Source organism: Schistocerca serialis, chromosome 2, assembly GCF_023864345.2.
Source record: "Schistocerca serialis cubense isolate TAMUIC-IGC-003099 chromosome 2, iqSchSeri2.2, whole genome shotgun sequence".
Taxonomy (NCBI): Eukaryota; Metazoa; Arthropoda; class Insecta; order Orthoptera; family Acrididae; genus Schistocerca; species Schistocerca serialis.
The window spans coordinates 1,040,559,313-1,040,586,428 of record NC_064639.1 but is presented as its reverse complement, the minus strand read 5'-3'; positions in this window follow the sequence as shown (position 1 = coordinate 1,040,586,428).

The window sequence follows — 27,116 nt, the reverse complement described above, 5'->3', positions numbered from 1 at the left end:
TCCTTAAAGTTTGTAACACTTCACCTGATTGTATAAATGAGTATGAAGTTTAAGCTATTTTATCTTGTCAGAAACCTGATTTATAAGCCACCTGATGTGTTTATTCCAACGAATGTATTGAACACCTCAAACAACACTTCCAAATCCCTTAAAAAATTTATTCTGTAATAATGTTGTTAGGTTGTATATTCTTTGCAATTTGTGACAGTGTTTTCTCTTCTGCTATACGATCCATGCACCCAGTAGTTTCCGACGCCATATTTGTTTACAAAATATGACAGTATACATGTGATGTGTTACGACAGTGAAAGGAACCTGTGACCGCTGGAGGTACTTTATTTTACTTATTTTTATGTTTACCGTTAGATTCAAGTTTAATTTTTTTGTCAGAAGAAACCCAAAACCATGTTCTGAAATAGTGTTTTGTTTCTCCACTAGACAGTGCCACAAGTTCCTCCAAAACATCGTAACACGACACACACACAAATGCCATATTAACAAATGTAAATCCACCTGATGATGGAGGTTTAAACCTTTGAAACGCGTCGTGGAGATAAATAGACAGTGACTGGTAACAATAAACATGTTGTTTCATTTAATGTCAATAACAGTCACGGTAAAGCCTAACCTAAAGTGTTCGCATTTAAAGCCTCAAAAGCTGTGTCTGGAGGGAGGAAAATTTCATCGCCACCCACATCAGCAACGATTTTCTGCCAACTTTAAGGGTGGATATTGTCCAAGGTCACCTAATGGGACCTTATTTGTTGCCTCACTGTTTGACCGGTCCATCTTGCCCGGTGTTCTACGATATGTGCTGCATTGTTCTTGGAGACAGTACCCCTTGTTCTCCGCGAAAGAATGTGGTTGCAACACCAGCCCACGTAGATGTTAATGTGTGCGAGCATCTGAACAACTACGTACCTCGTCGTTGAACTGGAGGGGAAGGTCCTGTCCCATGCCCAGCGTGACCGCCGCATCTTACACCTCCGGACTTTTTCCTCTGTGGTTACGTCAAGACGTTGGTGTACGAAACCCCCGTAGAAACGTATAAGACCTGCTTACCATGGTCCAAGATGCCTCTCTCCGAGTACTACAGACACCAGGGATCTTTGAGAGAGTGCGACGGAAATTCATGCACCGCGTTGCCATGCATGCATTGAGACTGGCTGTCGTCAGTTTGAACAGTTACTACGAGCTACGTTCGAACTGCGCCACCAGTTAGATACCACTAACTAGTAGGAGATATTATGTATGAACAGGCTCTAACAGCACTACAATACTTAGGTGAAAAGCAACGTCGGACGACGTAGCTCACTCTCCTAATGCTACAACAAGTTGTACTGACAAGCCCTTGCATACACTCTACGAAGTCATCTGTGTGACTTGAAATACTCGTCTATACTAACACAACGGCGTTATGTAAGATCTGATATTCAGTTTCTCACGCTACAAATCACACTACAGCTCGCGACGGCATCACTATGTACAAGAGGATGGGCACATTAACACTTTCGTTGTGTAATGGGGTCAGTGGATCTGTATATTAATTACAGCAACGCATCTATCAGGGTTCAATAGGTTCGAAAGATAAATTACCACCAAAACTAATATAGATGACCAGAAAAATACTAATTGCAAGAGTCTGCGGGGGGCAGGAATAATAGATATAACAGTAACCTACAACGAAGCTTACTCTGTGTTCTCTGACAACACAAATGGACACTTTCTCAACAACGTAGGAACCAGTAACGACAGCTTTCAAATATAACTGATAAATACTTCATATAGATCCTTTGTCTCTTGTAGTTGCTCCTCTTTTAAAGTTTCAGTGTGAACATTATAAATTTTTACGTAATTTGGTGAATACGTTCACATTGTGTATGTGAATGACCTGCCCAACCATTACCATATAAATCTGTAATGTATGCTGACGACACAACTTTTATCACGTCACATAATGATGTGAATGTTGTCAAACAAATGAGCAAATCCATGATGGAAAAGGCAGCTCACTGGTTCCATGAAAATAGGCTGTCATTAAATAAAAATAAAACTGAACACATCCTCTTTTTCCTTAGAGATATTAATGATGGCCCTAATGAACTCATACATTCAGTAAAATTGCTAGGCATTTATCTTGATAGCAAATTGTGCTGGAATACCCGCACAGAAAAGCTGTGCAGTAAGTTGGCAAGAGTTCTATATCTCCTTAGGAAACTGAAGGATTGTGTCAGTAAGGAATGCATACTTGTGGCATACCATGCCTTTTTTCATACTCGTCTGCATTATGGAATACTCTTTGGGGAAACTCTGCTGGGGCAAAAGATGTTTTCCTCTGGCAGAAGAAAGCCATTAGATGTATTTTTGGTGAGAGCAAATTAACTTCTTGCAGACAGTACTTCATTGAGTACAAAATTCTTACAGTTCCCAGTCTATACGTACTTAAAGCACTTCTGCATGCCAAAGAGAATGCCCACATGTGTGAAAGTAGGTCAGATGTGCACTCGTATGAAACCAGAAATAGGAACTTATTAGACATTCCTTGGACACGTTTGACTAAAATCCAAAATAATTTTTTACATGCTGGCAAAACATTTTACAACAATACATCACATGGAACGAGGGAATTGCATGAGAATAGATTTAAAATGGTGATAGAGACATGGTTGAAAGAGAAAGCATTCTATAGCATAAGTGAATTCCTACATAATGAAAAAATATGATTCTCTATTATCACAAATGTGATTGTGATCAAAGAAACCGTAATTTATCTCATACAACCATACTGACCTTTTGTGTAATCATACACCATATGTTAACATTTGTGTAATCATTTGTACCACAATCTGTATAACTATGTAACTACTGACCTTATGTATAATCATTTGTATAACCATCTGACGATGCCTATACAACACAACAGTTGTCTACAGGAAAATAAATATGAAAAAATTATGAAATATGATATAATTTAATATAGTTTATCTTTCGTTGTCAGTCAACGATAACCTCTATATGTAGCGCCTTCTACAACAATATCCTTCAGTACCCTAAAAATTTTATGGTAATAAACTATTTCGTCAATCTCAACCTTTCAGAATTAAATGGAATAACTTTTTATTATTAATTAATCAGCTTTCAGCAAAACGTAAAGTTGCTTTCTCTGTCTAAATGGACATTATTTTCCTTTTCGTTGCAAGTTATTATCTGAAAAATACTGTTCCTTCTCTTCAGGGTTTTAATTTATTTGAACTTTGCTTTTATCAATGTGCCAGTCTTTTACTTTATTGGCCGTTGGATTACTTTGACGAGAAAAGATGTATTCGAGATATTACTCTGCTGCGAAATAAACTTTTTAATATTACTCTTATAATTGTTTAGTTATAAAGGACAAGACGGGAACTGACTTTTTCAGTTTAAAACGGTCAATTCCTTATTTCCCGCCATTAATTCGTTTACAGGCACAAGTCAGAGTTTTACTTTATTAGTGCTCGTTCTCTATTCAAAAACCCACTAAGAGGAAATGTAATAAATAAAATAAAACGGGAAACAGTGTCACCGTCACTTTTCAACTATATGAACTTTAAATAACCAAACAAAGCTCAATCAATTCAGGCGTTGACTTCCGCGATCCACTAATATTTAAAACTCAAAACACAGCAGTCGAGGATCTCTTTTAGAGAGAACTGGCGTCTTGCCTAATAAACGGTTCTTAATTTGTCGTTTAGAGGCAAGGGGAAAAGCTACCAAATTCTCAGTAAACTTCCGACTGTTTCTCAATGAATAACTATTACGTAGGACGAACGTCCTCGTTAGTGTAGACTACACATTCCTTGCATCCAAGGAGATTTCCGCAATTTACTATATTACGACGCTCACGGCAGAGTCACAGTATAAATCCTAACCAAATATATCTAAGTCACTACTAATCAGCGCTTGCATACACCTATACAACCACAATAATGCAGTGCAGTGTTACCATCTCTTACCACGTGCTTTAATCCTGACCCACAAAATAATTAAACGACTTCGCGTGAACACGTCTCTTCACATACACCATCCAACGGAAAATCTCCCAAAAATATTGAAACACGGTTCGCATACAAACGCGTGACTATTAAGCAGCACAGCGCAATGAATCACAAACAGGAGAAACTAATGTCACACCTCAATAAATTGGAGCTTTTCCTATACCTGGCGAATCTACGCTCTTCCAATATCGGCGAAATAATCACATTCTACACAAGCCGATAATCTTCTCAAAATACGAGAGCTATTCGGAAATTAAGGAACGATAGGTCGCGAAATGGAAACCACAGTGCAAATTAAAACTTTTCTGTTTGCAACAGCTACTTATCTCCATAGTCGCCGATCCGACTTAGACGTTTGTCGTAGCGTTGTACCAACTTTCCAATACTCTCGTTTACAGAAGGCAGCCGCGAGTGCTCTCCGCCAATTCTGTAAGCTGGCCTACAGTTCGTTGTCTGTGGCAAAATGTTGTCTTCATAGCCAGTGGTTCATGTGAGACAATTACGGGCTGTATTGTGGGTAATCAAACATTTCCAACTGAAATCGATGCAGGAGCATCTTCATTGTCCCTGTAGAATGCGGCTGAGAATTGTCTTGAAGAAGAAAACGCATGACAGTTATGTAATATTGGCTGCATAGCTTCGTGCGAAATTTCTCACCAGGCCCAGGTACTTGGCGGGAGACACTATTGTTCTAGGTATCTTTATGTGCTCCTTGTGTGCTCAGAGCTGAAAAGAACGACTTAATGCCATCAACGGGCATACTAGAGACACTTTCCAACACACCTGTGAAAAACTTCATCAGATTTTCACTGTGTTTCCCATTTCGCAGCCGATCGTTCCTTACTTTCCGAATAAACCTCGTATCTTTCCAAACGACTTAGAACTGCTTTGAATACACTTGAGTTCTACCACCGTTGCAGACTAATCTACGTATCGTTTGTGTGAGCCGATCCTAAGGTAATCTCTTCCGAGGCTTACTACTCGAACAACACTCGGATACTCAACTCAGATTCTAAAAGCACAAACCAAGAACCATTTTCTGCGAACAAACGCATCATACACTACTGGCCATTAAAATTGCTACACCAAGAAGAAACGCAGATGATAGACGGGTATTCATTGGACATATATATTATACTAGAACTAACATGTGATTACATTTTCACACAATTTGGGTGCATAGATCCTGAGAAATCAGAACCCACACCAACCACCTGTGGCCGTAATAAAGGCCTTGATACGCTTGGGCATTGGGTCAAATAGAGCTTGGATGGCGTGTACAGGTACAGCTGCCCATGCAGCGTCAACACGATACCACAGTTCATCAAGAGTAGTGACTGGCGTATTGTGACGAGCCAGTTGCTCGGCCACCATTGACCAGACGTTTTCAATTGGTGAGAGATCTAGAGAGTGTGGTGGCCAGGGCAGCAGTCAAACATTTTCTGTATCCAGAAAGTCCAGTACAGGACCTGCAACATGCGATCGTCCATTATCCTGCAGAAATATACGGTTTTGCAGGGATCGAATGAAGCGTAGAGTCACGGGTCGTAACACATCTGAAATGTAACGTCCACTGTTCAAAGTGCCGTCAATGCGAACAAGAGGTGACCGAGACGTGTAACCAATGCCACCCCATACCATCGCGCCATACGCCAGAATGGCGATGACGAATACACGCTTCAATTGTGCGTTCACCGCGATGTCGCAAACACGGATGCGACCATCATGATGCTGTAAACAGAACCTGGATTCATCCGAAAAAATGACATTTTGCCATACGTCCACCCAGACACTCCTGTCTGTGATGCAGCGTCAAGGATAATCGCAGCCGTGCTCTCCGAGCTGATAGTCCATGTGAAACGTCCCCTTAGAACAATTATACACGACTGTCCTTAAACTGACACACAATATTTTGTTAGCGCAACGAAATCTGACTTTCAATAATTCGTACAAAAGAATGGGCCCTGACTAACATTAAACTATACCTTTCACAAATCACTTACCTCACAAAAATCTTCGCTACTCAAGCTACTGCAATACTGCGAGCGCCACTACTGCCAGCTAAATAAAAGATTCAAACTACTGAAGGCACTAACTACTGATAGGCATAGTTAGCAAATGAAAGATTTTAACAGAGAACAAACAATGTATTTACCTTGATATCATCATATATAAATATAGCAGTTCATGACAAATTTCAAAACTCCGCCATCTCTCTCCCCACATCCACCACTGCTGGCGGCTCACCTCCAACTGCGCAACGCTACGCGCTGTTCACAGCCAGCTGCCTAACACTACAATGGCGAGTATTACAACAATGCAAAGCAGCCACAGACTGCACACAGCACAGCCAGTGATTTTCATACAGAGGTGGCGTTACCAATAAAAAACCTAAACAGCCTACTTACATAGCCCCCATGCTCCCCACAAAAAATTTTGCAAATTGGATTGGGCAGTGGCCAATACAGATTTGAAAAAATTGTTCATAGTTACAATAACAAAGAAATCAAATGCACACACTTATTGATATTATGTTGGTCAAAAGCTCAAATTTTCTCACAGTCTATAAAGACAGTCCTGATCATTCATCACAGTGAAACTGCCGTTTCTTTTCTCAAAGTCTGAGCAGTAAAAGACAATGCACACGGAAGTAGTGGATTTCCATGCCGTCTTGAAGAAGTAGTGTTGTCCTTCCAACGGAAAGACAGTGCTGACTCTTGACATGCAGACAGGTAATGGGCCACAACAGAGCAAACCCACAGCGGAGTCAGTCGAAGTTTTGAAGAATATTGGTGGGTAGGTCATCACAGAGCAGACCCACTGGAGTCCTGGTAGAGATTGTGGTATTCGTGGGCCACCAGAGGTGCAGACCCACTGCAGTCCTTGTAGAAATAATGGTATTGGTGGGCCATCAAAGATGCAGACCTACTGTAGTCCTTGTAGAAATAATGGTATTGATGGATCATCAAAGATGTAGACCCACTGTAGTCCTTGAAGAGACAGCCAGCAGCCATCTGTTGCGACTGTGCAGGTGCACAATCACCATCGAAGAGTCTTGCGGAGAATATAGCAAGTCCGTGAACCATCACTTGTGCACTCACAAAATTTTTTTTGAAATGTCCTTCGAACCAGCAATGCTGTTATCCAGTCCCTTGCTGAATTATTAACACACGTGCAAACACTATCAGTCCCTGCTTCTCACATATTGTCCATATACTATGACCAACGGAAACGTGTGCAGTGAAATGTAACTTACATGTTAATAATATCATGAACTGGTGACAATTACAATTTTATAACATAAGAATACAATAACAAAGGTACAAAATACATCATTAAAAACATAACTATACAGATAACATTTGTAGTACAGGCTTTACAAAAGAATCGAACTAACATATACATCAGTGGAATTATGACATGAGTACATACATAAAAGATCACAATAACTTTTGAAACATCAACTTCACACATGAGCATTAAACAGAATGGAATTAATAATGTCTAACATCTTTACAAAGTAAATAACATATTATTAATGCCAATTATATTCGAGGATAACAGTATTCCTCATCATAGTGAATGTAGCTTAATATTAAAAGAAGAAAAAATTCTATGAAACTACACAGAGACAGGAAGAAAACAAATACACAAGGGTACACAAACACATAGTGGGATAACACCAATAGGAAAGGACAGGGTTCGTTTTCAGTGTAACATTTGGTACTGCAGTCCAACCCAAAACTTCATATATCTTTTCTCTTATTTCATCCTTTGTTTCCACCAAAAAAATTCTATCTAAGCATGCTTTCTGTATTTATATGTTCACACATTTCTTACCTCAACATTTATTTCCAAGAAAATCCTACCTAAACCTGTTTTCTGTACTTTTTTTTGTATAACTTCTCAATGCATTTCTTCCAATTCATCGCAACTCATTCTCTTAGAGGCTACCCCCTCTTAAGCTAACTTAAATCTACTGAGCTCAGATGCTAAACTAAGGGACGAGGCAATGCAGCAGCACATAACAATTAATACAAACAGCGATAAAAAATGGAAATTTGCAAAGCAAGCTACAGTAAATCTAAATTACCAAGCAATTCAACATTACAACTAATATGAGGCAATGCACAGCAAACAAGAAAAATAAATCTGGCTTAGCAGAGTAACACAAATTGAAATTCAGTAGCACTATGCCTGGCAACCAACAACAGAAAATGAAATAACTTATACCTAAACATGACATAGCTCAAGCAGAAAAAATATTACAGTAAAAACAACAATGCAGATAAGGGAAATGTATATTCACATCTTAATGTCTATGTAATTAAAGTGGTGCACCACAACAACTTATTGTAAAAAAAATATTACCATATACTTGAAAAGAAAATTATGTGTCCAGTTACTGTTACTAGTCCCTTCTTATTGTTCTTTCCTTTCCAAGTGCTCCTTTTTTTAAAGAATGTGGATTACAAAATTATTATTTAATAGATCTGTTGACAGAAAGTGTTCACATTAGCAAATGCATTTTATTTTATAAAAGCAATGCTGCAACACAGCTGGAAACCAGATATCAAGTGAAATAAGCAACTACGAAAAGCAAAGCATAAAAATATCATTCAATAGTCATGTGACATTTCATAAATTAGTAGAAATTCTCTCAACTCTCGTAGAAAGACGCTTGTCGTAATCAGGTGTGCAGATGTAAAAATATTTCTCGTCATTTCATTAGGCATTTCAGTAAACATCATAAATTACGACCTCCACGGTATGCTTTCGACAAGGAAATGTCAATAGCGAGGATAATGGCCTCCCCTTTATTTTTCTACCTGTGCTTGAGGAAAGGCACACCCTAATGGCTTGCTCTCCAGGTGTCTGACACAGCTGTGTGCCGACGACGCACGTGCAGGTGGTCACTTAACTTTCTTACGGAAATATTTACGACAGCAGTTTCCGCTACAGTGACAGTCTCATATAAAATGTTTCACAGGTCAAGAATTTGCGTTGCAAATGTGTAGAAACAAAATGCTATTGATATAACAGTGTCCAAAAAATTTTCGCCAGCATTGTGATACATTCACACATATACACACATTTCATAACTCTTAAAGTACGATTCTTGGTTTCCAACAACCTTTTCCACAAATCAGAGTCACCACTACTCATTATTCCTTACCTTATTACATATACATATTCGTCGACACTTCTTCAATATATCATCATGAGAAATACGTAGCATAATAAACATTCCTCAACAACATAATACACATCATCGTCGTAATAATAACATCATAACACCTCAGTCAAATCTCAAAAACGTCGTAGCTTTCTGCAATAATTTCAAAACCTAAAAAAATTCTCTGCTCATGTCAAAAGTGTCATCTGCCTCAAACGCACTTTAAAAATCATAATCCCATACCAAATACATCATTCAAAGCTCTCATAGTATCACAATGGTTCCGAAAAATATGAGCATTTCACAAAGTACAGACAAAATACAATTTCATAAGTGTGAAGTTATCCAACTGTGTAATTACATAAACATCTGTCACTGATGTAGTAAAAAAAGTGTTTGTCTCTCAGTTAAATGATCACATAGCCATGTAATTTATGTGCTAGAGAAATATGGTACTGATGTGTAAAGTTGTATAAGCAAATACCATATTAGCTAGGGCTCCTTGTGCTTGCCAAACACATGGTACACAAAGTGAGCGTGTACCCCCCTGAGGATTAATGTAATTATACCCTCAGGTGCTACAGATTACAGCAAAGGAATGAAATGTATCACGGAAAATCTTCGTATCATTGTACTTCAAATATCTTTAAAAATAAATGTTTTAAGTACAAAATTAATCACTCAAATGCGTGTCCTGTAGCGCTAAATTTGTGTCTTGCTGTAAGATAATTCTGTGGAAGTGTCGTAATTATCGTCCTCCAAAAGCTAAGTTCTGCAGAAGTCAATGTACTTACCCCATCATAAACGGAAGTGAAATGCTTTGTGTATAGATATCGTAGTTATTGCGTACATTACTGTGATCAAGAAAGTACTATACTGTAAAGTATTGTTGTGCTACGAAAAAGGCTCTCATATTGTAGCTTACTACTAAAACATGTTTTGCTTTTCAGAAGAATTCAGAAAAACTGTGCGGATATAAAACAGATACACCGCAAAAACAACATTGTAAATTGTCACTCATTAGTAGCGTCGTGATATAATAGTGTAGCTGTCAAAGAAACCAAATGCTAAGTCATCATTAATTCCACAGAAAGTACTTTAAATCCAGAATGTATTTTCAAGTAAACCAAAATGTTGCATTAAAATCTCATTAGCAGTACTGGTAAATGTTCTAAGTATGTGAGCCTCATAGTCATTACGTAAACGTGCAACTAACAAGCAAGAATGTACAAATACAACACTGTGTCGTCTGTTCACTATAACAATGCATTCGTAATTTCTGTTTAAAAATGTTCCCTAGGTTCTAGACTGGATATTTAACTTCAAACATTGTTGTATGTTAACAGTTTCTTAAGTCTGACACAGCATACTAGTAATGTAAAGTGAAAAGTTATATGGCAAAGACAAAGTTAAAAAGCAGATTATCTTTCAATAAACGGTTTTACATGTGAAATGTGGTGTAAACCTTTACTCTTCCTAGTACACAGAGTTTCAACTTCAACGCAATTATCATGTGGTATACGTCGGATTCTGTAAGGTCCATTGTAAACTAGAAAGAATTTGTGACTCAAGTGTTTCTTCTTATGTGACAATGAATGAGCTTTAATGAGAACTTTCTGACCAATATACAATTTCTTTGCATTTGCTTTACCGTGTAGTTTTCTCCTTTTGTCTGCTGCAGAATTTATATTTTTAAGAGCCAAATCAATTATGTCTTTGTGTCGAAGTTTACGTGTATTTGGGAAAGATACAAGCTCTCTGATTCTGTTCGGTGGTTCTTCATTCTTTAATAGAAGAGTAGGTGGTAAAGCAGTGGAATCATGAGGCATTTCATTCAGCACATTTTGAAATAAGTGTAAATATCTGTCCCAATGCTGATGCTATCTGTGACAATAAAGTCTGCAAAGCTTATTGATTTCTTTCATAATCCGTTCAGACGGGTTACAATGTGGTGAGTACAATGAAATAAAAACAGGTTTGATTTTATGATTCCGAAGCATGCGTGACCAAACAGCAGATCTGAATTGAGGTCCGTTATCTGAAATGACTTTGCTAATGTGTCCAACTTCACGTAAGAAATTTTTAACAAAGGCGTTGGATACAGATCGTCCAGTGGCTTTACGTAACGGAGTGAAAGAAACAAATTTTGAAGTAAGTTCAACAGCGACTAAAACGTACGAAAATCCATTAGATGTTCTGACAAGCGGTCCCAAGAGATCAACAGCAGCAAATTCTTTTAATTTAGAAGGAATAATAGGAAATAACGGAGCACGATGTGAGACAGTAGATGGTTTCGCCTTTTGACAAAGTTTACAAATAGACAAGACTCTTCGAATTCTCTTTTCCATATTGTTAAAATAACAAGTCGTTCGAAGAATATGATAACATTTTCGTGGACCAAAATGTGCGTAGCTGAAATGAATGTACCAAATGAGCTTATTAACAAAATCGTCTGGAATGCAAAGTACCCATAGCTTGTCATCAACAGTGCAGCGTTTGAAGAGTATGTTGTTTCTAACCAGGTAATAATGCCGAATCTGTGTGTGTGTCTTTTCATGCCATTTGCTCTTGATGTCTTTCCAAATCGGATCTTTATCTTGTTCATGAGCAATGTCCTTTAAAGATGTGGTGATAAAGTTTTCAAAGGCGACTTTCTGAATGTAAAGAATACTGAAATTTTTCTCGAGGTTGCCTTCTGTGTAACTTTTCTCAAGCCCAGCCGGTGCGCGTGACAGTGCGTCCGCAACAATGTTCTCCTTGCCAGGAATGTAGACTATTGTGAAGCGGAATTCTTGCAGAAACAATGCCCAACGTTTTAACCTGTCATGATTTAATTTTGAAGACATAAGAAATTGTAATGCACGATGATCACTGTGTACTTTTACGTGCTTACCAGAAAGAAAGAAACGGAATTTGTGAAATGCCCAAACGATAGCTAAAGCTTCTAATTCAGTAACGGAATAATTTTTTTCAGATTTAGTTAGCACTCTGCTAGCAAAAGCAATGGTTTTCTGAACAGTAGTGTCATTTTCTGTGGCTTCTTGAAATAAATGGGCACCAAGACCGACTTTAGAAGAATCCGTGCTAAGGCAGAAATCTTGTGACAGATCTGGATGAGCTAGTATTGGCGCGTTAAGTAGCGATTCTTTCAAAGAATTGAATTGCAACTGTGCTTGTTCGTCCCAGTTCCAAATAGTATTTTTTCCAGTGAGAGAACAAAGTTTTGGTGTAGCAAGAATTTGCATATTCAGAAAACGACGGTAAAAATTTACGAGACCTAGAAAACTGCGGACTTGTCTTTTTGTAGATGGAACTGGAATGGCTCTGATTGCTTCTAACTTTTGAAGATCCGGCTGAATGCCTTCAGAAGAAATAATATGTCCCAAAAACTTCACTTTTGTCCTACCGAATTCAGACTTTTCCAAGTTAACTGTAATTCCAGATTCTGCAAAAATATGTAACACGCTGTTGAGGATGCGATTGTGTTGTTCCCATGAGGCTTCTGCTATCAGAATATCATCTACATATAAGGTGATGTGACGTTTTAAGAATTCAGGTAATATGGAATTTAGCCCGCGAATGAATGCTGCTGAAGAAATGTTCAAACCAAAGGGAAGTTTCCGAAACTGATAACAAACGCCGAAACAAAGGAAAGCTGTGTATTTTCTACATTCTGGATGAAGTTCGATCTGATAAAAGCTGGATCTGAGATCAATGGAAGACAACACTTTTACACCATTAAAATTTTGAAGAAGTTCTTCCAACGTTTGCGGCCTGTCTGTTTCAGGAATAGTGATCGTATTGATTTGTCTCGAATCTAAGACAAACCTGATCGATCCATTTATCTTCTCAACAACATGTAATGGATTGTTGTATGAGCTTACTGCAGGCTCAATAATGCCGTCGTCAAGCATAGATTGTATTTCTGTTCTAACACGGTCCCTATAATGTGCTGGAATTACATATGGTCTAACACAAAATTTAGTATGCTTACGAACACGAAATTGGTATTGAAATCCCTTGATTGTTCCTGTTTTGTGAGTAAAAACTGTGGAATGTGCTTGTAAAATCTCAAAAAGGTCCTGCCTATCAGTGTCATTACAATTCTCAATTGTTTGAATTTTATTCTGAATTAACGTATTAGTGTCAAATGCGCCGTCGATATCATCCCTGTCAGTACTTGCAGAATGATTGTTAGCGTCAAGTTCCGTCGAAAATTCCGAACTGTTGTCTAACAGGAGGTAAAGCCGATTAATTTCTTCGTCATGGTTTGAGAGCCAATCTTCAAATTTCAAAGCTACTGACTTACCTTCTTTTTCTAAAGTTATTTCAGCATCGTGAAAGTTTAAGTTTGTTTTGTATTCATTCAAAAAGTCTACTCCCAGTATAATTTCCGTCGACAATAATGGAACAATAAGAAAGTTCATAGAGAAGCTGTGGCTTTGACAAAAGAATTCTAAGTTGGTTTGTTGGCGTACATCTACACTTTTTCCAAAGATTGCACCTTGTAATTTAATCTTACGTAACGGAAGTGTGGGGCAATCGTTCGATTTGTTGCATTTGCTAAAGGCTGTTTCACTGATTACTGAAATGGGACTGCCAGAGTCAAGTACTGCCGAAAATTTTACGTCATTTACTGTAATGTGAATCACAGGATATGCAATGTTGTTATGTTTTACATCGTGTTCTTGGAGTAAGATGTCCCTAATGTCTTCCATTTTTACGTAATTACTAGCTACGGCAGCTGCGTCGTAAGTGTCATAAGAACGTTTTGTGTCTGCCAGCGGTGTGAGTCATTGCCTATGGTCTCTTTGTTGGCGTGCGTCGTTATTGGGATTTGGAGACCTAACTTCTACAAATTCACCGTGACGAGAAGACCCTGCTCTGTTTGAATCCCGCCATTTCTGATGCAATTCAGGTTTGTTGTTACGATCACATCGTCTGTCGTCATGTCGGTAGTTCCTGTAGTTTCTTTCTTGTCGGTTAAGTGGTGGAGAATTTCTCCCTGAATCGTAACTGCGCGCTGGACTGTTGCGTCTAAAGTTATTCTGTCTCCCTTGATAATAATTATTTTGGTTCCCAAATTGTCTGTTTCTCTGATTGTCTCTGTGATAGTCACTACTGCGGAGAGGTGATCTTTCCCTGTAATTATTACTACTCTGCCAACGGTTGTAATACGGGTGGTGTCTGTTTCGGTCACGATTTGTGTTGTGAGAATAGCCTTGTCGCGTCCAGTTATTATTTCTTTCATCGCGGAATTGCGACTGATGTGATCTGTAATTGTTGTGCTCCTGTGTTCCGCGATTGTCAGTGTCACTTTCCAGTTCTTGTAACAGTCCCTGAAAAGCTTCAATGTCGTCTTTGCAACGTCCTGCCAAAATAATATGTCGTAAATGTTCAGGTAATTTGATTAAGCAAATGTGGATGAGTTCTGAGGGGCTGTATGGGTTTGACAGGTACTGATTCTTGTGCAACATGTCTTCAAAATATTTCACAAGACTGGAGAATTCAGATTGTTCGAAATGTTTCATCATTATGATGCCATGTTTTACTCGGTCTTGTGTAGCTTGAGACCAATATGATGAGAGGAAGGCATGGTAAAATTCTCCTTCACTGTGACAATCGTGAATGACCGATCGCATTCTTACAGCTGGTTCATTCTCTAATTAGCCACACATAAATTCTAACCTGTGCTCCAATGACCAGTTGGGAGGAAAACAATGAGAGATTTGATGGAGCCACGCTTGTGGATGAATGTCGTTGCCGGAATTCTTAAATGTTTTGAATTTACGTGTAGTAATGAACAGCTTATAATCAAAATCATCATGTCGGCGAGTCGCATGTCGGTCATTGTTACGTCGTGTCGGCTGTTGAATCTCAAAATTCGGTGCACATTGCTAATTTCTTTCATAATTTCTGAAATGTGCTGTGTTATTATTTTGTGGCTGTTCCGTATTTCTATGTCCCTCTTCCCGTATTGGGGCGCGAGTGTCCTCTGAAATACGTAATTCTTGTACTACTTGTGCCAACTGATCTTGCACTTCCCGGATTTCTCTTTTGTACTGTGTATTGATTTGATTTTGATTTTGTTTGAATTTTTTAATTTGTTCATACTCTTCTGTGTCAGTGAAGGCTACGGGTCTTGTGTCATTCAGATCATCATCTACCTTTGTAGATAAGTTAGTGACCTGATCCGAAAGTTCGGCTACTTTCTCCGATAGTGTACTTATTTCCTCCATGTGTCTTTCTGAACCAATTTTCAGGGTATCTACTGTGTCCTTTAAGTTTTCCTGAGTTCTTGCAAGTTGCGTAACCGAATCGGTAGATGCAACTGAGTCAATTTTAGCTTGCAAGGTCTCATGATTTTCATGAACAATAGTTTGCAGTTCTTTTATGGCTGCTTCGTGATTCTGTAATACATTTTCATGACGCGAAAAAATAGGTTGGAAATGCTCACAAATTTGTGTTTTTACGTCATTACAGACCTTTTGACATTTCGATTCGATGTTATGTAACTCAGTGGTTAAATCTTCACGTGTTTGTTCAAGTGTAGTGTCTAACTTTTGAAGATTTTGTTCCATTGTGTCTAACTTTTTGAGATTTTGTTCCACTGTGTCTAACTTTTTGAGATTTTGCTCCACTGTGTCTAACTTTTTGAGATTTTGTTCCACTGTGTCTAACTGTTGCTGTGTTTGTCTCTGGTGTTGTTCCATTGTGTCTAACTTTTCAAGCTTTTGTCCCATTTGTTGCATTAATTGTAATAACAATGCACTGGTGTCTGAAACATGTTCCTCAGTGCTTTTCGGCAGTGAAGTTGCACCGGCAACATTCACATTTTGACAAGCAGAAAATGTTTCTTGACTCATTTGAGAAAACGGTGAGAACCCAAAACCTGAGTCTACAGTATTTGCAATATTGTGTTCTGTCATTTCGGATTCCTGAGGCGAGCTGTTGCTGACCGATCGATCGATAATGCTTCCCTCTTCACTAATTGTTTCACTGTCCACGCCATTGTTTGCCGCCCGCTCCATTTCCCTATGCACAATTACCAAATTACTACTTTGAACGTCAGTTAATTCATTACTCGGTGGCGCTAACACACTGCTTTCATTTTCGCTGTCATTTCTCAGTTTACTTTGGAGCCTAGTATTACGTTTTTCACACGCCATTATTGTCACAGTATTTCACACGACAACACAGAAAAACACAATTTGAAGACCAAAAATAAGAGAACACATTAACATAGCACTGAAAATAATATCTAGTTAATTGCAGCTGCGAAATACTAGGTGCAAATCTACATGCACGCCACAACTGTGTACTGTACAACAAGGAAAAACTACAACTACAGTGGAAACTCTCTCTATAATTACGCGCTAGCAATAAACAAAAGCTACACTAATCACACAAACTACAAGAAAAAAATCAGAAGATTCCAATGAGGTATCCTCGGCTAAGGGTCGACATATGAAACGTCCCCTTAGAACAATTATACACGACTGTCCTTTAACTGACACACAATATTTTGTTAGCGCAACGCAATCTGACTTTCAATAAGTCGTACAAAAGAATGGGCCCTGACTAACATTAAACTATACCTTTCACAAATCACTTACCTCACAAAAATCTTCGCTACTCAAGCTACTGCAATACTGCGAGCCCCACTACTGCCAGCTAAATAAAAGATTCAAACTACTGAAGGCACTAACTACTGATAGGGATAGTTAGCAAATGAAAGATATTAATAGAGAACAAACAATGTATTTACCTTGATATCATCATATATAAATATAGCAGTTCATGACAAATTTCAAAACTCCGCCATCTCTCTCCCCACATCCACCACTGCTGGCGGCTCACCTCCAACTGCGCAACGCTACGCGCTGTTCACAGCCAGCTGCCTAACACTACAATGGCGAGTATTACAACAATGCAAAGCAGCCACAGACTGCACACAGCACAGCCAGTGATTTTCATACAGAGGTGGCGTTACCAATAAAAAACCTAAACAGCCTACTTACACATGGTGCTGCAAACGTCGTCGAACTGTTCGTGCAGATGGTTGTTGTCTTGCAAACGTCCCCATCTGTTGACTCAGGCATCGAGACGTGGCTGCACGATCCGTTACAGCCATGCGGATAAGATGCCTGTCATTTCGACTGCTAGTGATACGAGGCCGTTGGGATCCAGCACGACGTTCCGTATTACCCTCCTGAACCCACCGATTCCATATTTTGCTACCAGTCATTGGATCTCGACCAACGCGAGCAGCAGTGTCGCGATATGATAAACCGTGATAAGCTACAATCCGACCTTTATCAAAGTCGGAAACGTGGTGGAATGCATTTCTCCTCCTTACACGAGGCATCACAACAACGTTTCACCAGGCAACGCCGGTCAAGTGCTGTTTGTGTATGAGAAATCTGTTGGAAACTTTCCTCATGTCAGCACTTTGTAGTTGTCGCCACCGGCGCCAACCTTGTGTGGTTCGCCGGCCGGAGTGGCCGAGAGGTTCTAGCCGCTACAGTCTGGAACCGCGCGACCGCTACGGTCGCAGGTCCGAATCCTGCCTCGGGCATGGATGTGTGTGATGTCCTTAGCTTAGTTAGGTTTAAGTAGTTCTAAGTTCTAGGGGGCCGATGACCTCAGAAGTTAAGTCCCATAGTGCTCAGAACCATTTGAACCATTTGAACCTTGTGTGGTTCAAAATGGCTCTGAGCACTATGGGACTTAACATCTGAGGTCATCAGTCCCCTGGACTTAGAACCACTTAAACCTAACTAACCAAAGGCCATCGCACACATCCATGCCCGAGGCAGGATTCGAACCTGCGACCGTAGCAGTCACGCGGTTCCGGACTGAAGATCGGCACATGCCCTGGGGGCCTCACGTCCGCGAAGTAAGAGGAAAAGCGTTGGATCGCCCACGCACGCTTTACCCAATCTTAAACCGAACAACGACGCTATCCACCCAGTGTGAATTAACACTATATCTGGCATTTATTAGGCCCGTTATAGAGTACGCTTCTGTAGTATGGGGCTATGCTGCCAGTATCCACATTGAAAAACTACAGAAAGTGCAGCACAAAGCTCTACGCCTTGCTCTGCACCTGCCCAGGCGCTTTCCCACTAGGGAGCTTCTGAGCAGGCTGACGTTCCAGTGTTAAAGGACCGCATCAAACAGATCATCCTCCAATTCTATGAAGAGGCACAATGGTCTCATAATCCATTAATAGCCAATCTGGGCAACCAGATACATTGGCGCCCGACTACAAGGTGGCCGAACCTATTGCGTGAATAAGGCGCGCAATAAGAGAAATAGGTTAATCAGACAAGAATGACACCTTGAGCAGACACACCAAAAATAGAACAATTAAAAAACTAAACTAATGAAGCAGTTAAGTAGGGAAGGCACTACCAGTAACTGAACTGCGCAAGCAACGAGATCAAGAGACCTCCTAAAGTGACTGGCCGCTGGTGTTCTGACTGCCGTCCGCGCCCGGCTCGGCCATCCTGTGCGGTTGTGGTCGTTATGTGAGGTGTGTCAAATCCGACCTCTCTACGTTGAGTTTTCATAATCTCAAGAGGCAGTTCTGAGCTGGTATCCAGTTTCACACCTGATGAGATTCTCCGTGACCTTTATCTCATTGGATTCTCTTATGACAGGTTGGGGTCTGTGTGATAATGTTGGTGGAATTGCAGTTCATCGAGACAGTGTCCTGCTATGGCTGATTTTGTTGCCTGTCTGAGTCTGGTTTGCCTCTGGTGTTCTTTGCACCTGATATCCATAATTCTGGTTGTCTGACCGATGTATGACATCCCACACTGGCCTGGGATGTTGTAAATACCTGGGTTGCTTAGCACCAGGTCATCCATTACATTCCCCAGCACTGTCGCAATTTTAGTGGGTGGACAAAATACGCTCTTGATGTCCAGTTTCATAAGGATTCTGCTGATCTTGGCAGAGATCGGTCCAGTATATCGCAGGTACGCCATCTTCTTCGCCTCTTCTGTTTCTTCTTCTAGATCCTGTGGCTGCCTGTCAAGTCGAAGTGCGTTTTGGATGTCTCGAGAGGAAAACCTTTTTGTTGAAAACTGATTGTAAGTGTTTTATTTTCGTCGCCAAACTCTCGGGATCTGACAGAGTATGTGCCCTGTGGACCACATTGCCGGCCGGTGTGGCCGAGCGGTTCTAGGCACTACAGTCTGGAAACGCGCGACCACTACGGTCGCAGGTTCGAATCCTGCCTCGGTCATGGATGTGTGTGATGTCCTTAGTTTAATTAGGTTTGAGTAGTTCTAAGTTCTAGGGGACTGATGATCTCAGAATTTAAGTCCCATAGTGCTCAGAGCCATTTGAGCCATTTTTGTGGACCAGAGTTTTGAGCAGTCTGTTCCTCTGTGCCGGATGATGTAAGTGATATAAGCAACTTTCCGGTAGACACTGTGCCCAAATGTGCCATCTGCCTTCTTCTTGTCTAGTACATCCAGGAATGGAAGTTGTCCATACTTCTCCAGTTCCATCGAGAATTTTATATTCGGGTGGCGTGAATTCAGATGTTCCAGAAAATCATCTAGCTTCTCCCTACCATGGAGCCAGATGACAAACGTATCATCCACATATTTGAAGAAGCGCTTGGGTTGATGTGTGGCCAATGTAAGTGCCTCCTCTTCAAACCCTTCCACAAATAAGTTGGCCATCACTGGTGATAGAGGGATGCCCATCGCACCCCTTCTGTTTGCTCGTAAAACTGATGTCCATAAAGGAAGTACATCGAGGTAAGTACATGCCTGAATAAGACGAGGAGAGCCCCATCAAACTTCTCTCCGATAAGATCGAGTGAGTCATTCAGTGGCACTCGTGTGAAGCGAGACACCACGTCGAAACTGACCATGATATCAGAGTCCACGATGTGTAGTTTCCTCAGCCGTTGTAGAAGTCCTCCGAGTTCCGAATGTGGTGTGCACATTTGCCCGTATGTGGTGCGCCGTTATTGCTAATAATAGGTAGAACACCAACCATATTCTTGTGAAATTTGGGTTTTCCATACAGTCTGGGTGGTACTGACGCTCTGAGCAGTTAGTTTTCGTGGAGACATAGCGCCTGCTCCTTTCACGGCCACCATGCACCATCATGGTGGTAGGTCTGAAGGTGGTCTAAAACAAACCGAAACCGGTAACCTCATAAAAGAAAGTTTCTTGCGGTTGTGACTGTTCATGTTCATTTTTAAATCACGAATCTCTTATAAGTTTATCGGGAGTATTTTTATTTATCTTTAAAAAAAAGACGTATTGAGAAAACTGTGTCACTTATCTCTTGAAGAACTTGATTCCAGCTCAGCAGACCATCCAGGAAAATATTCTTCTAGTGTGCCACTCCCAATGTCTTAAAATACTCAGAAGCAAAAAGGAAGAGACAGCAGTTAATTAAGACTATTCGGGCTGTGCGGGAAGTGGTCTACGTAAATCACCTTTATGTTACTTCCAGCGGATGAATTATTGCAATATTTTTAGAGCTTTTGCAAACCTTGTCGAGCAGCTCAGAGACTGTCTGAACGCTCCCTGCCGCCGTTGGATAAGCAGCTGCAGCAGCAAGTCGTATACTCCTAGCTCACTCATTTGTTACATAGTTTAATTCTTAATTTCTTTGCGTGTTTTTGGTACTTGCATTGTTTAATTCATAAATTTCGGGCGTATTATAGTATTTGAGAGTTGTAGCATCGCGTTTTAGTACCTGAATAGTGTAAATTCGCGTAGTCTCCTTCCGCCGCCGAGCAGTGTCAGCAGTGCGCAAGTAGCAGCATTACTGCATTTACTAGGCAATCTTGTATTTTAATAACCGTTTAAATTTTGTCGATTTGTTTGCGCTCTCTGTAGATTAGTTCAGACGTTCTTTGCAAAACAGTTTTTAGCATGGATAGGGACTGCAACTGCTGTGTTCGGATGCAGGCTGAGTTGGCATCCCTTCGCTCCCAGCTTCAGGCAGTGTTGGCTTCGGTCACACAGCTTGAGGCTGTTGCCAATGGGCATCACTGTGGGGGTCCGGATGGGGGTTTGTCGGGGACGGCCAGCTCGTCCCACGCATCCCCCAATCGGACTACGACTGTGGTTGCCCGGATACTGCCCGCATTGAGGCTGATCCCTCACCTGTGGTAGAGTGGGAGGTCGTCTCAAGGTGTGGCAGGGGGCGAAAGACATTCCGGAGGGCTGAACGGAAGGCCTCTCCAGTTTGTCTGACGAACCGGTTTCAGGCTCTGTCTCAGGCTGATACTGATCTTCGGCCTGACACGGCTGCTTGTCCTGTTCCAGAGGTTGCCCCTCAGCCTGCAAGATCCGGGCGGTCGCAGAGGGTGGGCTTACTGGTAGTTGGGAGCTCCAACGTCAGGCGCGTAATGGGGCCCCTTAGGGAAATGGCAGCAAGAGAGTAGAAGAAAACCAATGTGCACTCCGTGTGCATACCGGGGGGAGTCATTCCAGATGTGGAAAGGGTCCTTCCGGATGCTATGAAGGGTACAGGGTGCACCCATCTGCAGGTGGTCGCTCATGTCGGCACAAATGATGTGTGTCGCTATGGATCGGAGGAAATCCTCTCTGGCTTCCGGCGGCTATCTGATTTGGTGAAGACTGCCAGTCTCACTAGCGGGATGAAAGCAGAGCTCACCATCTGCAGCATCGTCGACAGGACTGACTGCGGACCTTTGGTACAGAGCCGAGTGGAGGGTCTGAATCAGAGGCTGAGACGGTTCTGCGACCGTGTGGGCTGCAGATTCCTCGACTTGCGCCATATGGTGGTGGGGTTTCGGGTTCCGCTGGATAGGTCAGGAGTCCACTACACGCAACAAGCGGCTACACGGGTAGCAGGGGTTGTGTGGCGTGGGCTGGGCGGTTTTATAGGTTAGATGGCCTTGGGCAAGTACAGAAAGGGCAACAGCCTCAACGGGTGCGGGGCAAAGTCAGGACATGCGGGGACCAAGCAGCGATCGGTATTGTAATTGTCAACTGTCGAAGCTGCGTTGGTAAAGTACCAGAACTTCAAGCGCTGATAGAAAGCACCGAAGCTGAAATCGTTATAGGTACAGAAAGCTGGCTTAAGCCAGAGATAAATTCTGCCGAAATTTTTACAAAGGTACAGACGGTGTTTAGAAAGGATAGATTGCATGCAACCGGTGGTGGAGTGTTCGTCGCTGTTAGTAGTAGTTTATCCTGTAGTGAAGTAGAAGTGGATAGTTCCTGTGAATTATTATGGGTGGAGGTTACACTCAACAACCGAGCTAGGTTAATAATTGGCTCCTTTTACCGACCTCCCGACTCAGCAGCATTAGTGGCAGAACAACTGAGAGAAAATTTGGAATACATTTCACATAAATTTTATCAGCATGTTATAGTCTTGGGTGGAGATTTCAATTTACCAGATATAGACTGGGACACTCAGATGTTTAGGACGGGTGGTAGGGACAGAGCATCGAGTGACATTATACTGAGTGCACTATCCGAAAATTACCTCGAGCAATTAAACAGAGAAGCGACTCGTGGAGATAACATCTTGGACCTACTGATAACAAACAGACCCGAACTTTTCGACTCTTTAAGTGCAGAACAGGGAATCAGTGATCATAAGGCCGTTGCAACATCCCTGAATATGGAAGTTAATAGGAATATAAAAAAAGGGAGGAAGGTTTATCTGTTTAACAAGAGTAATAGAAGGCAGATTTCAGACTACATAACAGAACAAAACGAAAATTTCTGTTCCGACACTGACAATGTTGAGTGTTAATGGAAAAAGTTCAAGGCAATCGTAAAATGCGTTTTAGACAGGTACGTGCCGAGTAAAACTGTGAGGGACGAGAAAAACCCACCGTGGTACAACAACAAAGTTAGGAAACTACTGCGAAAGCAAAGAGAGCTTCACTCTAAGTTTAAACGCAGCCAAAACCTCTCAGACAAACAGAAGCTAAACGATGTCAAAGTTAGCGTAAGGAGGGCTATGCGTGAAGCGTTCAGTGAATTCGAAAGTAAAATTCTATGTACCGACTTGACAGAAAATCCTAGGAAGTTCTGGTCTTACGTTAAATCAGTAAGTGGCTAGAAACAGCATATCCAGACACTCCGGGATGATGATGGCATTGAAACAGAGGATGACACGCGTAAAGCTGAAATACTAAACACCTTTTTCCAAAGCTGTTTCACAGAGGAAGACCGCACTGCAGATCCTTCTCTAAATCCTCGCACAAACGAAAAAATGGCTGACATCGAAATAAGTGTCCAAGGAATAGAAAAGCAACTGGATTCACTCAATAGAGGAAAGTCCACTGGACCTGACGGGATACCAATTCGATTCTACACAGAGTACGCGAAAGAACTTGTCCCCCTTCTAACAGCCGTGTACCGCAAGTCTCTAGAGGAACGGAGGGTTCCAAATGATTGGAAAAGAGCACAGGTAGTCCCAGACTTCAAGAAGGGTCGTCGAGCAGATGCGCAAAACTATAGACCTATATCTCTGACGTCGATCTGTTGTAGAATTTTAGAACATGTTTTTTGCTCGAGTATCATGTCGTTTTTGGAAACCCAGAATCTACTATGTAGGAATCAACATGGATTCCGGAAACAGCGATCGTGTGAGACCCAACTCGCTTTATTTGTTCATGAGACCCAGAAAATATTAGATACAGGCTCCCAGGTAGATGCTATTTTTCTTGACTTCCGGAAGGCGTTCGATACAGTTCCGCACTGTCGCCTGATAAACAAAGTAAGAGCCTACGGAATATCAGACCAGCTGTGTGGCTGGATTGAAGAGTTTTTAGCAAACAGAACACAGCATGTTGTTATCAATGGAGAGACGTCTACAGACGTTAAAGTAACCTCTGGCGTGCCACAGGGGAGTGTTATGGGACCATTGCTTTTCACAATATATATAAATGACCTAGTAGATAGTGTCGGAAGTTCCATGCGGCTTTTTGCGGATGATGCTGTAGTATACAGAGAAGTTGCAGCATTAGAAAATTGTAGCGAAATGCAGGAAGATCTGCAGCGGATAGGCACTTGGTGCAGGGAGTGGCAACTGTCCCTTAACATAGACAAATGTAATGTATTGCGAATACATAGAAAGAAGGATCCTTTATTGTATGATTATATGATAGCGGAACAAACACTGGTAGCAGTTACTTCTGTAAAATATCTGGGAGTATGCGTGCGGAACGATTTGAAGTGGAATGATCATATAAAATTAATTGTTGGTAAGGCGGGTACCAGGTTGAGATTCATTGGGAGAGTGCTTAGAAAATGTAGTCCATCAACAAAGGAGGTGGCTTACAAAACACTTGTTCGACCTATACTTGAGTATTGCTCATCAGTGTGGGATCCGTACCAGATCGGTTTGACGGAGAAGATAGAGAAGATCCAAAGAAGAGCGGCGCGTTTCGTCACAGGGTTATTTGGTAACCGTGATAGCGTTACGGAGATGTTTAATAAACTCAAGTGGCAGACTCTGCAAGAGAGGCGCTCTGCATCGCGGTGTAGATTGCTCGCCAGGTTTCGAGAGGGTGCGTTTCTGGATGAGGTATCGAATATATTGCTTCCCCCTACTTATACCTCCCGAGGAGATCACGAATGTAAATTTAGAGAGATTAGAGCGCGCACGGAGGCTTTCAGACAGTCGTTCTTCCCGCGAACCATACGCGGCTGGAACAGGAAAGGGAGGTAATGACAGTGGCACGTAAAGTGCCCTCCGCCGCACACCGTTGGGTGGCTTGCGGAGTATAAATGTATATGTAGATGTAGATGTAGAACGCCTCACTAGAGCATTTGAATAAAGATGCCTGGGCAGAACATGAGAAGTCTCTCTCCATTTTTACGATGGCTAGTCGTAATGTTTAAAATATTATGTATAAAAATAAAGTTATGTAATTCATTTTTTCTTTGATAAAGGGAAGATGGGCTTAGCCATTGTGTTTTGGCTCCCCTAGTGGCTTGTTACGGTACTGTCACACAGGGATTTCATTGTGTACCAGGACTGCAAACAAACAAAACTTAATTACACAATTTTATTTTTTTCAAAGTTATAGTTAAAATTTAATAACTAGTCCTCGTATTTCCTTCTGTATCCAACCTTCTCAGGACTATCTGAGTATGATATTTCTCTTTTATGAATGTTTTGCTAGATGAACAGTAGATAGTGAATGAAGTATACCGACATCAGAAGTCGCTGTAAGGTGCACATCATGAGTACAAAGGAAGGAAGGAAGATTAGGGTTTAAGGTCTCGGCGAAATCAAGCCCAAGCTGTAATTGGTTGAAGGATGGGCAAGGAAATCAGCCGTGTCGTTACAATGGAGCAACCCGACATTTGCCTGCGGTGATTTAGGGAAACCACAGAAACACTAAATCTGGATGACTGAAGGCGGATTCGAACCGTCGTCCTCCCGAATGCTATTCCAGTGTGCTAGCCACTGCGCCAACGCGCTCATTATGTGTACAAGCTCCTGGACTACTCTGGCACATGCTGTTGGCCTCATTATTGTGCCCGCCTGTTAGCTGTGCTGCCGTCAGTGTGTAACTAATGACTTATATCGCATGATGTATGCTAGGGCCGTTAACTGGTTTGCATGTACTCCGCCATCTGTGGCTCATGAGTAAGGAAGCTATTCACCTGAGTTGTAAAAGAGATGATTACTTACTTTCGGAACAAAGCACACGGCATTTCTGAAACGATAAGTGAGAATCTGTAGCAAATGAGTATCGTGAATGGATAAATAATGCAAATGATACTAACCGTTGCGGCAACTGCTGAGCTCCACTAAATGTATTTGCGGCCAACTTCGACAATGATAACGCGCCACACCCAGGTGATATGCCGTAGTGAGGGAAACAATGCAGAGGCAACTAGGCTTGTAAAAGGACTGGTGGAGTCGAAGGCTGTGTTTTAATCTCCCATCGACTACGAGTTACATGCTCGGATTGTACAAAAACGGGACACGTTTTTGTGAAATCTGCCCAGAGTTTGCCTTAAAAATAAGGCCTTGGGAATTACACCTCAGTTTGACCTTATGGAAAGCCGCCATCCCTCTTTCTCCTGCTATCTACAAACATTTCTCAACTTCTTCAAGTATTTGCAAATATGTCTTTATATTAAGGTGGACGGTAAGTTATCTCACGATCCGCTAACACCATACGTCGAGGATGTACTTGGAGTTTAACAAGCATAAAAACGCAAGTGCTATCGAAGACATGGGAATTTCGCAGAGATGTTCACTGCCTTTTTGTGGACTTCCAAAAAGCGTGTGACAGTACGAACAGACAAGCAATATGGCCGGCGTCCAGAAAATTAATAAAACTAACACAAGCATGTGTACAAGAGACAACATGCACGGTGAAAGTGAACGGAAAGGCGTCAAAGACGCTCAATGTGAGGCCTGGAGCACTGGAGTGCTGGAGTGCGGCAGAGAGACTGCCGCTCCCCCCTTCCGCTTAGTCTAGTTCTGGAGAGAACACGGAGAGAAATAACAAAACTGGAGACAGGCATACAGCTGGGTAGAAAAATCAACACCCTAGTCTACACGGATGATGCAATTTTAACTCCATAGAATGAACAAGATGTCAGTGGCAGGAATGAAACAGACCAGGAAATAACAGCAAGAATCCAAACAAGAAACATGTCCAGGTTTGCACTCGGAAACCTGCCGAGGTCCCACCTTCCATCGAGATCCACGAAGATTAGGATCTACAGGACAGTACTACAATCTGTGATCCTGCACGGAGCAGAGACGTGGACTGTGACACAAAAGGTAGAAAGAAAACGCCTGACATTTCAGAAGGACGTTCTGAGGGCTCTGAGCACTATGGGACTTTACATCTGTGGTCATCAGTCCCCTAGAACTTAGAACTACTTAAACCTAACGAACCTAAGGACATCACA